The sequence below is a fragment of the Phocoena phocoena genome, chromosome 5 (genome assembly GCF_963924675.1).
Source record: "Phocoena phocoena chromosome 5, mPhoPho1.1, whole genome shotgun sequence".
Lineage (NCBI taxonomy): Eukaryota > Metazoa > Chordata > Mammalia > Artiodactyla > Phocoenidae > Phocoena > Phocoena phocoena.
The window spans coordinates 25,112,292-25,128,571 of NC_089223.1; the positions used below are offsets into that span (position 1 = coordinate 25,112,292).

Here is a 16,280-nt window from a genome sequence, read left to right on the forward strand (position 1 = left end):
ACCAGACAGTAAATCAAGAGGGCCGAAGCTCAGATTCTGATGTAAAAATAGATGGTTCCATCTCTTGAAAGGAAGTACACTTTCACTGCCCTTTATGAAAACAGGCTTTGCCCTATTTTCTGGGTTGTGCAGAATCCTTAATGAGGAACTTAATGTTACACAGACTCAGGGATGACAACTGCATACTGCTGGCTATGGTCTGAATGTGTGTATCCCCTGAATTCATATATTGAGACCCTAGTGCTCAAGGCTGTGGTTTTTAGAGGTCGGGTCTCTGTGAGGTGATTAGGTCATGACGGTGGATCCTCATGAGTGGTATTAGTGCCCTTAAAAAAGAAGCCTCGGGCTTCTCTGATGGTGCAGTGGTTGAGAGTCCGCCTGCCGATGCAGGGGACACGGGTTCGTGCCCCGGTCCGGGAAGATCCCACATGCCGCGGAGCGGCTGGGCCCGTGAGCCACGGCCGCTGAGCCTGCGCTTCCGGAGCCTGTGCTCCGCAACGGGAGAGGCCGCGACAGTGAGAGGCCCGCGTATCACTCGAAACTGCTGCCTCGTATCTGAATAAATTAATTAAAAAAAAAAAAAAAAAAAAAGAAGCCTCATGTGGCTCCCTAGCCCTTTTGCCACATGAGGACACAGCAAGCTGTAGGCAGTTTGTGTCCTGGAAGAGGGCCCTCACCCGACCATGCTGGCACTCTGATCTAGGGCTTCCAGCCTCTAGAACTGGGCAATACATTTTTATTGTTTATAAGCTACCCAGTCTGTGGTATTTTGTTACAGCAGCCTGAACGGACTCAGACACTACTCCACATAAAACTCCCTAATGCAAGAGTACACAACCAGAATTTCCCCCAAAGTCTCATCATATTAGAGAAAATGACGAGAACCACAAGGTCTTCTGTACCTAATTCACAGCCATGAATGACCTAAGTGGGCGTTAATACCTTCTCCTGTCATCTTAAAAAGTTTTTATTTTCTCGTCATCATTCATTGAGTTAACTTTAATTTTCTCACCCTTATTTCTTCTCACTGAACTGTAATGGATTCTACAAACATTCCTTCTACAGTAAGATGAGAGAGATGACAGACTACCAAAAAGAGGGAAGGGGACACTTCCACGAGGACACTTTTCTGGGCCACTAATAGGGCTTTTGGCCTCAAGTTTGAAGAGCAAGACAAATAATTTACTGAGTCAATATCTCGTCCTTTACCTCAGTAAATTCTTGTGAATGTTCCTACAGCACGGTAGTGCTTTATGGAACCGGATACCACATGGAAAGAACTTTTCATAAAAACCAAGCAGATGAAAACATTCAGACCACTGGGCAGAGACAGCAACAGAACAAAGAATTTGATTTCACACAATTTGGTTAAAACTGCTTCCCATATACAAATACAGGCTTCCACCTGGATCTGGGTGAGTCAACTGGATCAATTTTCATCCGAATTCAGGCTTGCCAGATAGTGTGATCTCAGGAAAGAAGTAAATACGAATGTATGTTTGGAACGGGGTGGGGGATTGATGGTGAAATTGCAACAATGTTTGCTGTGAGGCACCTGCCAGCAATCCTAACACCGATAAGGCACATTTATCGATTTACCTGTGTTTGTTAAACGTAGCTTTTTGGGCCTCAGAGAGAAGAGCTAGTCTCCTTATTAGAGTAGGAAATGTGTGACTACAAACCTCTTCAGGGGAAGGGGCAGAATTCTGGGGGAAGGAAGGTGAAAAGGGAGGTACAGGGCTCTGAGATGTGCAGACAGGAGCCACTCTCAGACGACTGCCCTTGAGTCCAAGCCATGGACGTTTCCACCGCATGGCGCAAGAGGGTATTTTAGCAGCTCCTTTGAAGTGTGTAATCAAAACAGTGCTTCAAAGGAGGATGACAGTAATAATTATAAGGAGAGATCAAGAGGGTACAGGGTCTTCCAATACATTCACAACAAGAATGAACTAATTGGGTCACAGACTGAACAAGTAGATGCAATTAAAAAGAAAGACATCTCTTAATAATATTAGTCACACGCTTGAGACATTGAAGCATCATGAAAAGTCCACTTCCCTCCAGTGGCCTAGAAAATGGTTCGAGCCATGAAGGCTGTGCTGCGGGCAAGCAGAAGGCCCACCTGCAGCCGCGGAGGCAGGAGAGGCACCACGGGGGCGGCCAGGCTTGGTCAGCCACACCCCTGGGGCCTGGAGCCCAAGCCTCACCCCGCTTGCTGTCTGCATTTGCTACGGCCGCCCGTTGTCATTTCACACGCAGGAGCAAGGCAACCCGGCCATAGAAGCCTCATCCCAGAACACGACCTTGAAATCACAGCGGGGTGAGGCTGGAGGTGGAGGTGCAGGGGCGAGAGGGGAATTATTACTGTCTAAACAAGTACTAAAGTAAAAGGCCTGCTCTTCTTTTCCCGGAGCTGAAATGGAGCTCAGCAGATGCTACGTTCTCCCACATTTCCTGGAGATGGTGTCAGCCACATGCCATGGGAGGAAAACACAGAATTTTTTGATTCTTCCTGTCTCTGTGTATGTACCACCAAAAGCTGTCCATCTGGTTCCAGAGTGGTATCTGAATGTGATGGACACCCAGCAAGGCCAGGCTTTAGAACGACCACAGCCTGCCTTGTGGAAGCTGGACTGGCCCCATCACCGTGGAGGGCTGCCAGCTGGGACACCGGCTCTCCAGGAAGCGTTCTGGAAGACAGCAGCGCACTCTGTCTGCAGCTCTTGAGGATCGAAAGTTGCCAAAAATACTGAAAACTATTTAAATTGTGAACCTATTGATAAATGTTTATAAAAACAGATGCGTAGGCCTGTACTAATCTCTAGGCGTTAGCAATACAGACTAACCCTACATTAAGCAAATCACTGCACGGACAGTGGCGAGTGTCCCCAGGGTGTGCATCTTAAAGCTCAATTCATAGTCACAGGTACTGTTCTCCATCTCCTTCTCGGAGGAACCGAATGAACTGGCCTGGTTACCTCTGCGGTCACATGCTACAGGTTTAACAAAAAGATATCACGATTTGATTTGTGTGTGTGTGGACACTGTGAAAGCTAAAATTGCCATATTTTAATGTAAAGTTTTCCTGTTCTTTGATTTTTGATAAACTTTGGAAACCAAAAAAAAACTAAAACAACAACAAAAAACCACAAAGACCTCAAAGATCTTTCTGGAATCCCACTGCCTTAACTGAGTCATCATCACTCACCAGGACTTGCAAAAGCCTCCTAAAGAGCCTCATGGGTACCATTCCAACAGCCCCTCTCTCAGTTCCAACAGCCCCTCCTCACGGGTTCCAGAATGATCTTTCTGAGGCCCAGATCAGGTTATGTCTCGTCCTGTGTTCTAATGGCTTCCCCAGGCCAAACTCCTGTGCATGGAGCCTGAGGTCCTTCATACTCTGGCTCCAACCATCTCCCCGCTTCAGCTCCCCACTTCACCTCCCACCATCCAAGGGCTCCACGGAGTGAGCGACTCACCTTTTCGGGAACAAGCTAGTGCCTTTGGAGATGTCAGTGCTTTTGAACCAACTATGCCCCCCCGCCAGCAGCCACTCCCCACCTTGGCACCTCTTTCTGTACACAAACTCCAGCTCATTTTCAAGCGCTATCTCAGACTGCATCTCCTCGGTAAAGCCTTCCCCAGTTCCCCAGGTAAGGAGTCATTTTCCATTCTCTGTCCCAAAGCACTTTTATGAATACTCTATTGCACCACTTTACCTGTTATATTATTTTTTTACGTATCTTCTATATTATATGCACTTTTTTTTTTTGCGGTACACGGGCCTCTCACTGTTTTGGCCTCTCCCGTTGCAGAGCACAGGCTCCGGACGTGCAGGCTCAGCGGCCATGGCTCACGGGCCCAGCTGCTCCACGGCATGTGGGATCTTCCCGGACCGGGGCACGAACCCATGTCCCCTGCATCGGCAGGCGGACTCTCAACCACTGTGCCACCAGGGAAGCCCTATATGCATCTTTTTAATATGGAGTACCCAGCAAGTCCAACATGCGGTGGTGCTCAGTAACGATGTTCGCTGGCCTCCTCTCCCTGTTCGAAGGTGACTCATTGAAGGAGGGGGTTCTGCAGGATTTATTTGTACATCCTCGGTATGGGCACAGTGCCTGATACATAGCAGGTGGGTAGTAGATAGTTGCTGAAGAAATGAATGACTGAAAGAAAGGATCCAAGTGAGGCAGGGAATAAACATTATTCTTATTTTATAGTGGGAAAGACCGAGCCCTGGAAATACCATTAGTGAAGGCTAATGGCCAATTCAGGGTGAAAAATAAGGCTACTTGCCTTCTGAATGGTGTTTTAACTCAACCCAAGAATGGTGATTTTATGATTTTATTAGTGGAAATATTTGCAGTCCTGAGCCATATCCCCAGAGGTCCTCTGTCCTTACTTCTTCCCAATAACAAGCCATAGGATTATTCTCTTCAAGACAAATTCTGTGGTAGATGCTGTTTTTTGATTAACCCAATTAGTTATTCTCAACTTTCCTTCTCCCCTGTCTATTCCCACTGTACAGGCAGCTGGGGTGGTCATGTGCTAAAATTCTGGCCAGTGAGAAGGCTTTTGCTTTCCTGACAAAGAGAAATGTAGGCTTGGTGTTGGCCCTCTTCTCTCTTTTTCTTGCCTTGATCACAGAGGAAATGCCTGGGATTATGGAAGCCATTTTGTGCATATGAGACCTGAGGATGAAAACCAACCTGCCAAGGATGGAGGAAGGGAAAGATGGGAAAAGTCTGGGTCCTTGATGGCATCTTCCAGTAGATGAAAAAATGGCAGGAATACCGCTCTGGACTTACTTCTTATGCGAGGAAAATAAACCCCTGTTTCTTTCAGCCACTGTTAGTTGGGTTTTCTCTAACTTATGACATTCTTAATTGAAACCCTCCTATGGTTACTCTTGGTCTTGGGACTTTGGAAGTTAGGTCTGGCCTTTGACAAGCTTTATTCCAAAACACCTGCATCCTGTGAAGAACTCTCCATGTTCACTGTCAACAGCAATAAGTTTACAGACATCTGAGCCCATTTCCATCTTAATCGTCTTCTTCTGTTCTGCTCAAAAAACTTAAAAAGTTCCTTTTAAACTATTAAGGAATATGCTTTCTAAAACCTTCTGATTGAAGCATAACACATCACAGAAAAATTCACATAACACTAACTCCTTTTCAATCAGTCCAAAGTCACGAAAAATTTTGGAATATAGGTATTATTTTTTTTAATTTGCTCTTCTTGGGCTTCCCTGGTGGCGCAGTGGTTGAGAGTCCGCCTGCCGATGCAGGGGACACGGGTTCGTGCCCCGGGCTGGGAAGATCCCACGTGCTGTGGAGCGGCTGGGCCCGTGAGCCATGGCCACTGAGCCTGTGCGTCCAGAGCCTGTGCTCCGCAACGGGAGAGGCCACAACAGTGAGAGGCCCGCGTACCGCAAAAAAAAAAAAAAGAAAAAAAATTGCTCTTCTTCATCTTTATTTCCATATCCTTTAATATTTGTTTCATTATCTTAAAAAGATGCAAATGATTTTCTTCATTTCTTTTATAGCAAAATACTTATTTAATGATTATATATTTTTTATACAGTGTCTCAGAGGATTCTGTCTCCTACAAAGCATTTTATTTCCCTTTATCCTCTTACACTCTGATTCCTGAGATAGCCATAAATTTTTCCCATAAATTCCTCGCTACTTGGTACTATTTCATTAGATGCTTTTCTCTCTACTTTTCCACTCACGGGCTTTGCTTTGAATGCCATTTGGGTCTTTGCCTCTTCCTTAAATACATTTTTGTTTTAAACGAAGTAAATAGGTGTGCAGGAGCAAGCACTTTTTTTTTTTTTTTTTTGGCGGTACGCGGGCCTCTCACTGCTGTGGCCTCTCCCGTTGCGGAGCACAGGCTCCGGACGCGCAGGCTCAGCGGCCATGGCTCACGGGCCCAGCCGCTCCGCGGCACATGGGATCTTCCCGGACCGGGGCACGAACCTGTGTCCCCTGCATCGGCAGGCGGACTCTCAACCACTGCGCCACCAGGGAAGCCCCAGGTGCAACCACTTTTATCCCCTACAGTACAGTCAGGAATATGGGAACAGGTCATTTGGAAAGTCACCTCATCTTAGTGGTCCCAATGCAAGGCTCTTAACTCCTCCCCTTTTTGGTGAACTGAGGCCCCTCATTCATAATGGTGAGGCCCAATAGCCAAGAGACAGGATGCCAAACTCCTCCTCTTGTGACCTAGTCATCCAAGGGGAAAGGTCTCATTTCATGCACAGATCCTGGGAAGATGAAACCCATCCATCAAGTATTTCTCCAAAAACTTCCATGAAAGAAACCCATCTGGTACATTTGCGGAGGGAGCTCCATCAAACTCTACGTGACAGAACATTGGATCCAGTAGAGGACTCAGCTTTTTTCTGAATCCAACTCCTTCATTTCCATAAGGATGAAACCGAGGTATAAAATTCCAGGACCTCTTCCCCCTCAGTGCACCCCACAACCTGTACAGGGTTGAATAATAGAATCAAGGTTTCCAGAGTCACTAAGGCTCCCTCTTGCCCCAAACTTTAGTTCAGGGAGGAACCTGAAGGATTGTCTTGTTCAATGTTCTCTTCCTACATATAAGGAAACCGAGACCCAGAGGACTGAATTGATTGCCCAGGTAACCTGGCTAGTGACGCTGGGAGAGGAGACAGCAGACCATGGGTCTCACTGAAGCTCCTCCAAGCCATACGGGATCACTGCCAAAGGTGACCACAAACAAGGAAGGGACTTTTCTTTCTCCTCTTGTGTTTTGGCCCTGAGTTTAATTTCTTGGTTACAAGTGGACATGTGTAGATTTAGCAAAAATTCACAGACACTAGGATTTCTTTCCGTCTCTCTTCTTGAAGGTGTCAGCCTAGAGTATTTCCAGCCACAGAGAAATTAGAAACTGTAATATGTCATGAAGTAGAATAAAGAAGGAACAAGAGGAAGATCAAATGGGAAAATCCTAAAAGCCAAGCCCCTCTGAGGTAAACTAGTTATTACTATAGAAAGTTCCCTTGGGCCTTTCATTGACATTTGGGGAACATTTTTGTTAAACAAACAAAACGAGGGGCAAAGGAAAGAACTTGAATTTGCTTCTTCCGGTTTTGACATCTTTTAGCTCCCTGACTGGTGTATCATCTGGCTTTGTCGCTGTGTTTTGCTGTGTGAGAAGATCCCTGTATCTCCTGCCAAAATAATCCTCTCAAAGAATCATCTCTCAACCTGACTTTGGCAAGAGAAATGTGGAAAGAGAAGGCTTTATTTGGTTAAAGCCATAAGCAAAAGATTGGCCAAAATGTGACCTCAACACATAAATAACTGTCCAGATTGACTAAATCTGCATCAGCTGCTCAATGAGGAAGAGGCTCTGGAGCCACATGGGTTTTCCATTATGACAGATGGTATTTTGAGTCTTTCTTTCTTTCATCATCAAGCCTGGAGAGTTTCGAGGCATATTGCAAATGAACTTCTGAAACCCTCGGCATTTAGAGTCAGTACTCTTCTATAGGGTTAAAACCTATCCAATCATTTCCAGGCAGGGCGTGTGATTTTTCTGGTTAGTCCTTTCCCTGCTGGCTCTATCCTTTGGTTTCAGGGGCTTAAGACAAGCTGCCGCCCTCTGAGGGCTGCTTGTGAGTTAAGGAGTCAGCTGTGGTTTAGGACTCTTTGGGGGTTAATATCTTTGCTCTAGTGTTTGCGGTCTATATCCTTTACAAATTCCTTTTCTTTTTAAGGGTCACTACAACTTAGGGTAATATGGCAGGTCCTAACACAACTCTTAGGTTCCCTATGACCACCTCTCTGCAGGTCTTAGTGCAACCAAATTCCCCTTTAAAGACCATTCCAAACACTCTGCCAAAACATAGGATTTTCTGCTGGTTAAGATGTCAGATCAAGGAACAGCTAAGATAGCAGAATTTAGTAAGAGTCAATCTGTGCTCAATTAAAAATAGTGGGTAGAGATTTTTAGGCATAAAAGAGTTCACAGCCTTGATCTTTTTTGGCCTCATTTCAAACTTTAATCCTTAACATACTTAAGCATTAAAGTCCATGCATAGGTCCAAGAAGTACTTCTCCAAAGATTTTCATGAAATAAATCCATCTGGTAGAATCTGGGAGGGAACTCTATTAAACTCTACTTGACAGAACATTGGATCCAGGAGAGGACTCATGTTTCTTTAACCCTAACTGCTTCCCTTCCATGAAGATGAAACCAAGGCATAAAATTCGAGGACCTCTCTCGCCGCAATGCACCCCACAACTTAAAACTTACACAGGGTTCAGTTCACAGAGTCAAGGTCTCCAGAGTAACTACATCTCCATCCTGCCCCAAATCTCACTTCAGGGAGGAACCCTAACAATTATCTTGTTCAATGGTCTCTTCTTTTTTTTTTTTTTTTTTTTTGCGGTACGCGGGCCTCTCACTGTTGTGGCCTCTCCCGTGGCGGAGCACAGGCTCCGGACGCGCAGGCTCAGCGGCCATGGCTCACGGGCCTAGCCGCTCTGCGGCATGTGGGATCTTCCCGGATCGGGGCACGAACCCGTGTCCCCTGCATCGGCAGGCGGACTCTCAACCACTGCGCCACCAGGGAAGCCCCAATGGTCTCTTCTTATTCAATACGTATAAGGAAACCAAGGTCCAGAGAATGGAAGTAACTACCCCACAGTCTCACTCAAGCTCCTCTCAACCACAAGACTTATGCCAACGTCTACAACCAACACGGGTTTGTGGAACTGGTTATTAGTAAACATCCTGGGATCAACTTAGAAAAGTCTTATGGCATTTTTTGCATAATTCTGGGCAAGAGTTAGCCTCAAAGAATCCTTACTAATGGGCTTTTAATTTGGTAAAGAACCGTAAGTGTTTTCTACACCTGCTTTTATTCATTTAAAATCAATAGAAGAAAACAGAACCTGGATTCCTCTGGTAATGGAAAATGGCTAGGACTTGGTACCCCTAATTCCAGTGAGGCTGATCACATGAGCATCTTAGGGAACTTCTCTAAGCATCCAAACAGAGAGCGTCACTGGCAGAATTTAGCCAACAGATGTCTGTCATCTCTGTAGAACTTCAACTTAACAAGAAATCCATTGGGAACTTGGATGCTGCTTCTATATTTTCCCTCTACTTGTGTTTCCAAGATCAGTGGACCTTCAATAAATGCTTACTGAATAAACGAGACAGTCACATCACCAAGATCATGATTGGTGAACTAAATGGCAACCAAATTTGACATTGCAACAGGGAAGCAAACTGACAATATTGATTCAGGAGTGACATCTACAGGGCTTTGGTTATTATCTTGCCACTTACATACACCAGTAACCACTTCTCTTCTTAATGATGATGGTAAGATTTAAAGTCTTAGCAAATGCCCTCAGAATGTCCCAATGTTGAGAACGTTTATAAATCTTTGTTAGAAAACCATTAGGCCTGGGAGCTGTGTCATTCTTATGTCTTTGTGGCAGACACTGCTGACTACTTACTCAATATCCAACAGAGCGACAACTTTTTTCTTTAGGGTAGCACTGTGCCTTGTTAAAAATCACGCACTTCCCTTCACAACTTCCACTGCTGTTAGGGCCTTGCCCTGAAACATAGTTCTGGCCAATGAGATTCACCCCATTTGGGCAGCATATCTCCATTATGCAAAACAATATCAGAGTTTCCTAAACGTATATTAAGGATTTAAGTTTAATTAGGTCCCATTTGTTTATTTTTGTTTTAATTTTCATTATTCTAGGAGGTGGGTCAAAAAAGATGTTTCTGTGATTTATGTCAAAGAGTGCTCAGCCTATGTTTTCCTCTAAGAGTTTTATAGTGTCTGGTCTTACATTTAGATCTTTAATCCATTTTGAATTTATTTTTGTGCATGGTGTTAGGGGGTGTTCTAATTTCATTCTTTTACATGTAGTTGTCCAGTTTTCCCCAGCGTCACTTATTGAAGAGGCTATCTTTGCTCCATTGTATATTCTGGCCTCCTTTGTCATACATTAGGTGACCATAGGTGTGTGGGTTTATCTCTGGGCTTTCTATCCTGTTCCACTGATCTATATTTATGTTTTTGTGCCAGTACCATACTTTCTGGATTACTGTAGATTTGTAGTATAGTCTGAAGTCAGGGAGGCCTGGTTCCTCCAGCTCCTTTTTTATTTGTTGTTCCTCAAGATTGCTTTTGCTATTTGAGGTCTTTTGTGTTTCCATACAAACTGTAACATTTTTTGTTCTAGTTCTGTGAAAAATGCCACTGGTAATTTGATACAGATTGCACTGAATCTGTAGATTGCTTTGGGTAGTATAGTCATTTTCACAATATTGATTCTTCCAATCCAAGTACATAGTATATCTCTCCACCTGTTTGTGTCATCTTTGATTTCTTTCATCAGTATCTTATAGTCTTCTGCCTCCTTAGGTAGGTTTATTCCTAGATATTTTATACTTTTTGTTGCAGTGGTAAATGGGATTGTTTGCTTAATTTCTCTTTCTGATCTTTCACTGTTAGTGTATAGGAATGCAAGAGATTTCTGTGTATTAGTATTGTATCCTGCAACTTTACCAAATTCATCAATTAGCTCTAGTAGTTTTCTGGTGGCATCTTTAGGATTTTCTATGTATAGCATCATGTCATCTGAAAACAGTGACAGTTTTACTTCTTCTTTGCCAATGCGGATTCCATTTAGACAACCCTCAGAATGGGAGAAAATATTTACAAACGAAGCAACTGACAAAGGATTAATCTCCAAAATATACAAGCAGCTCATACAGCTCAATATCAGAAAAACAAACAAACCAATCAAAAAATGGGCAGAAGACCTAAATAGACATTTCTCCAAAGAAGACATACAGATGGCCAACAGACACATGAAAGAATGCTCAACATCACTAATCATTAGAGAAATGCAAATCAAAACCACAATGAGATACCATCTCACACCGGTCAGAATGGCCATCATCAGAAATTCTACAAACAATAAATTCTGGAGAGGGTGTGGAGAAAAGGGAACCCTCTTGCACTGTTGGTGGGAATGTAAATTGATACAGCCACTATGGAGAACAGTATGGCGGTTCCTTAAAAAACTAAAAATAGAACTACCATATGACCCAGCAATCCCACTACTGGTCATATACCCTGAGAAAACCATAATTCAAAAAAACACATGCACCCCAATGTTCATTGCAGTACTATTTACAACAGCCAGGACATGGAAGCAACCTAAATGCCCACTGACAGACGAATGGATAAAGAAGATGTGGTACATATATACAATGGAATATTACTCAGCCATAGAAAGGAATGAAATTGGGTCATTTGTAGAGACATGGATGGACCTAGGGAGTGTCATACAGACTGAACTAAGTCAGAAAGAGAAAAGCAAGTATCGTATAATAACGCATATATGTGGAATCTAGAAAAATGGTATAGATGATTTTATTTGCAAAGCAGAAATAGAGACAAAGACATAGAGAACAAATGTATGGATACCAAGGGGGAAAGGGCTGGGGAGGGAGGAACTGGGAGACTGGGATTGACACATATACATTATTGATACTATATATAAAATAGTCAACTGATGAGAACATACTGTATAGCACAGGGAACTCTACCTAATGCACTGTGGTGACCTAAATGGGAGGGATGTTCAGAAGGGAGGGGATATCTGTATGTGTATGGCTGATTCATTTTGTTGTGCAGTGGAGGCTAACACAACATTGTAAAGCAACCATACGCCAATAAAAATTAATTTTAAAAAGTATATTAAGGAGATAATGCATAATTAAAACCATAGGCTACAGGTACAGAGGATTTACCATTGTGCCAGGCACTCTATTATGATGTACACATATTATATTGAAACGTATAACGGCACTATGGTTAGATACTACTGTTACCATTTCCATTTTACAAAAAAAGACATATCAGGCTCAGGGAGGCTGAACAATGAATTCAAGGTCACGCAGCTGATAAGTGACAGTCTATCCCAAACCCAGGGCTGACTCCAAAGCCCAAACCCTTAACCATTCGTTACATGATACTACCGTACAAGATCAAAGAAGAAAATCCAAGGGTTCTGATTTATCTCACCAAAGACAAATTTATCTGCTACAATCTCGATTTGTTCCAATTTAAATTTTCCTATATTCACCAGCCATGAAGAAGAAGCATCCGTGGTTGCACAAATTTAAAGGAGGCTTTACTGGGGCGACCCAAATGCCTACCCCAGGACCTAGATGGAGAGAGAATGGTGGAACTCGGAGCCCGCCAACTCCCTTCTCTTGCCTGGTTCCTCTCGGGTCTCCTCCTAGGTCTTTACTGCTGATGGGTTGCTGGATATCAAAAATCTGAGCACCAGTTATTTTAATTAAATTTTAATTAAATCCTTTCAGGTCAGCTTTCATTGGTCCTAGAATAAGCCCCTCTAATGACTGTTCTTTCAACTTTTCCCAGCGAAGTAAAAGAACAGGCATTCAAGTGTGGAGCTACCCCATGACTGTATTAGGCGATGGTGAATCTTTAAATCAAAAGAATTTAAATCAAAAATCTTTAAATCAAAAATATAAAAAAATTAAATATAAAAAATTTAAATCAAAAATCTTTAAATCAAAAAAATTTTCTTCTACCAACTATTATAAAGTATGGGCACATATGAAAACACCTTGAGGGAAAACACTACCACTCCTTGGGCAAATGAGAGAATTCACTCTTTTACCCCTTGTAAATTGCTGAACTCGGTGCTCCATATTTATTTATTGAATGAAGGAGGGGATGAATAAACTAAAAGCAAATCACCATCGTTAAAAAATTTTAACTTTATAAAATATTCTAGACTGTGAAAATTCAGACCTTCTAAACTAACTTCTGAAATACTAAAAATGTTGATGTTCATTTACTTCTAATATTATATGATGTGCTATGCACCACACCTATAGAGTATTTTTAAAATATTTAATATGTTTCTTTTAAAATTCAAGTCACAGTCATTTCCAAATATTATTCAAGGAAGCCCCTAGGGATTCTGTAGTTCCCTTCACTGAACTGGAATCCGCCGGTATTCTCAATTATTCTAGTTCTCTTTTCTTATGGACAAGCCTTGATCATATCATCCATTCCTTTAAAGATTTCTAAATTTCCTTAAAGCCCTTATCAGCTCCCAGACACTGCAGTATTCTTGAGTGACTACATCCAGTTTCAAATTTTCAGTCTTCTCTCTCTGTTTCCTAATCTATTGAATTCTGTATTAACAGAAAATATAACTCTTCCAGTTTGCCTTTCTCTTGACCTTGGGTTTTAGCACATTATAAAATTTGCAGTAGTTGATGGTAGATTTAACATTTGAAGGCAACACAAATATTTTTCTCCTGGACCCAGAAATACTATCTATTTGATTAAGCTGAGCTGTATGTTTTTATATGGTGAAGATTTCTGCTTGTTGGTTTCTTTAAATTATTTTTCCCCAGGTAGGGCACACCAACATGGGTTTGGGACATACCTTGTTAATATTTTCCTATGAAAGTGTGTCTGAATGATTGGCAACACTGATAATTTGTTAACAGTAATAAGTAACACAGCTGGCAAACATTTTATTTTTAAAATAAATAAAACAGGCCATCTCCACAATAATATTATTGTCAATTATTTGAATATCCACGTACTTTCTTTAATGGGGGAGAAACCTGTGGATTTAGATGTAGCTGAAAGAGGAATTATACATACAACCAGTTAAGATTTACTTAGCACTTATGTTGTTCTAGGCACCGTGGCTAAGTCCTTTACTTATATTATATCATTTAATCCTCAAAGCAATACATTAAGGTTGGTCTCACTGTTATCCTTATTGTACCGATGAGAAAAATCAATGCTCAAGACGCTTAAGGAATCAGCCTGTTCTCACACAGCTGGTAAGAGGTGGAGCTGAGATCTGAACCCAGGATCCCCAACCTGGAAGAATACGTACACTGGCTTTCCTCATACTGCACGTAACACTCGGTGTGTCCATGGGATGCGTCACCCCTCTTTTGTGAAGGATCTTTAATCTCTGTGTCAAAGAAGAAAAAGGCTGATAGCGGATTTTGGAGTGGGTCCTAAGGAGGCCAAAGTTGTGTGTTTAATTTTTCTCTTTCCTAGATGGCAAGTGTCGCTGCATTTTATGGTTTCAGATGGAAGTACAACCTTATCAGCTGCCTTAAACACACATGTCCCTGTTAAAGAACAGAAGGTAGCTACAGCATGGAAGGTTTAACGTAAGTTTAATCCTACTCCAAACACATATCCTATGGACAAGGAGTCTGAAGAACTGAACTTGAATATGAAAGTTAAGGCATTACTATTATCAATATAACTAAATGAAAACTCGAAACCACTTCTATTTAATCATTTAAGGTTAGAGCAAATAGAGGATTTTCAGCTTACAAACCCAAAATGCAAATATCCAGTAGCCTAAGGATATGTTAGGGAACAGAAAATACTCAGTGATGCAACTCCAAAGTAGCTGGGTGAGAGGAGGAGAAATCTAAAAAAAAAAGATGTTTTCCTTCCATTTCAATTTTCAAACTGAAAAGGAAATCAAATAAATTAAATACAAAAATATCAGTGCCATATTTTGGTTACAAATCAAAATAGAGAAAGATCAAATAATAAATTTGGAAGTGTGGAGGCACAATCTTAGTCCATAGTGGAAATGCAATATATTTTAACTATATGTCCTGTATCACTGAAGGTTGTGTGTATGTATCTTTCTCATATATTCTGACTTGGTCATCATTTTTTTTATTCTTTAATTTAATTTTTTTAATTTGGTCGTGCCACACGACATGTGGGATCTTAGTTCCCCGACCAGGGCTCGAACTTGTGCCCCCTGCATCGGTAGCATGGAGTCTTAATCACTGAACCTCCGGGGAAGTCCCTGACTTGGTCATCTTTGAAAGCATCTCTTCCTAGCTTCTTGTTTTACATAGATCTTAAATATAATAGACAATCAATAAATGTTGGTTGATTTGATTAAAATTTCACTAATTATAGGCAAAGGAGAGAAAAGCATTGATGCACGATATATGTAAATGAATGGAAACCACTTGCAAATAGATAAGGCTGAGAAGTCCTAGCCTGTCCCATGTTGCACCACTGTCTACCCCATAACAGAAAGTTACTACCTCAAACTATGATGATGGAGGTTCAACTTTCTTTGGAGACTTCACCTCAGAAGAATCTTGGCCTCACCTTCTGTGAACCAGGGAGAACTGGGAGAAGGCTTCTATTACTGCTTCTAATTTATAGAGAACCTGAGGTGTGGGCCAGCTAATTGCCTGCCTGGAGTCATACAGTAAAATCCAGATTGGGAGTGAACCAGTCTTAGCTCAGTGCTCTCCTCACCTCCTCCCGCTGCCTCCCCACAGGCTGAAGTTCAGGGGCTTGATCACACTACCTACCAATGGCTTTGCATAACTAATCAGTCTTCAACCCATACACTGTCCTGCAGAACACGCACTACAGTGGAGAACAGACGTCACCATGATAATCTCATTTTCCGTTTCCCAGTTTTGGCATACGCACATCTGTAACCTTAACGTTGCATGAACAAAGATTCTTACATTTAATCTTAATATGGGAACTCCCAAATGCTCCTCCCATCGGAATGCCGCCATATTCTGATATCAACAGTGTTCGAGCGTATGATTTGCCTCAAGGTCCTGTCGGTGTTGTCTGAGATGAAAATGTGGTCACAGTCTAATCTCACAGGACATAATGTCAGGGGAAACTCCTAGAGATCTACATTTCTCATTTAAAAAGCGTACACATACCCAAAACCCATAAGGGCCAATGGGAAAGCTCTTTACCTGTCAAGACCCAATTCACAGAACTATTTCTACTGTTAGGGAAACCAGTAATATCTCCAGGAGAACAGAGCACTGAAACACGTCAAATCCCAAATACTGGTCTGGCGGGTAACCATGGGTAAAAAGCGAGTTTCCAAAGGCTTTCAAATGGAACGGCACACCTCTTTCCTCTTCCAAAGTAAAGGTTTAGCCAAAACGGCAAACTCTGATACCTAGACTAAGCCTACTAACCATCCGTGCGTGTCAAATGATGTCAGAATCACTGCTTATGGGGAGTGACTGCGTCTGCTTCTCTCTCTCTGTGTTACTTATAGATAATATAACCATATTACTTAGGCACCAGGATAATCAGAAGTATGCCCTTTTAACCCAATCATTTTTGCCCTAATTGATGGACTGTGGAAGAGCTAAATCTGATTTGA

At 42.3% G+C, this 16,280-nt stretch overlaps 1 protein-coding gene across 1 annotated transcript in view; it reads right to left on the reverse strand.

Annotated features, from left to right (window-relative positions):
* The window catches only part of ZNF827 (zinc finger protein 827), a 141,010-nt gene that overhangs the window by 19,657 nt on the left and 105,073 nt on the right, over positions 1–16,280 (reverse strand). The window lies entirely within an intron of this gene.